The following is an 861-nucleotide window of genomic DNA, read 5'->3' as shown; positions in this document are numbered from 1 at the left end:
TTCAAGCTCATTTAATTGTAACAATCTTTTCTCACTAGCATCTTTCAAATTTTAATTGAACTCTTTAATCGCCCAATATGCCTTATGCTTAAGTTTAACTGGTAAGTGACAAGCTTTTTCAAATGTTAGCCTATATGGGGACATTCCTATTGGAGTTCTGTATGCAGTCCTATAAGCCCACAAAGCATAGTCAAGTTTTACTAACCAATCCAATTTTGTTGGATTCATCAACCATCAAAAAACATTAAATTTTTCCATAATTCTTTTAATTTCCCGATTGAATAATTCAGCCAAACCACTTGTATGAGGATGAAATCAGTAGCAATTCTATGATTTATATGATATTTCTTTAATAATTTCTCCATTTTAGCATTTCTGAAATGACTTCCCCCATCAATAATGATAACTCTTGGCATCCCAAACCTACAAAATATATTCGTTTAAAAAATTTTGCAACACTTTGAGCATCACATCGAGGTAAAGCAACAACTTCTATCCATTTGGATACATAATCCACTGCTAACAGAATATATAAATTTTTGAAAGATGGTATAAATGGTCCCATGAAATCTAATCCCCAAACATCAAATATTTGAACTTCTAGCATATAATTGAGGGGCATCTCATTTCTTCTAGAAATATTGGCTACTCTTTGACATCTACCACAAGTTTTGATATAAGCATTAACATCTCTAAAAATTGTAGGCCAATAGAATCCAGATTGTAACATTTTGTATGCAGTTTTATTAACACCAAAATGTCCCCCAAAATAAGAATTATGAATTTTTTGAATTATCTCATAAGTTTCTTCTAATGGTACTTCTTCTAATGGTACACGATCCTTTCCTTGTTTATATAAAA

The sequence above is a fragment of the Phalaenopsis equestris genome, unplaced genomic scaffold (assembly GCF_001263595.1).
Source record: "Phalaenopsis equestris unplaced genomic scaffold, ASM126359v1 Scaffold000998, whole genome shotgun sequence".
Taxonomy (NCBI): domain Eukaryota; kingdom Viridiplantae; phylum Streptophyta; class Magnoliopsida; order Asparagales; family Orchidaceae; genus Phalaenopsis; species Phalaenopsis equestris.
Note: the sequence above shows the minus strand (reverse complement) of the source record.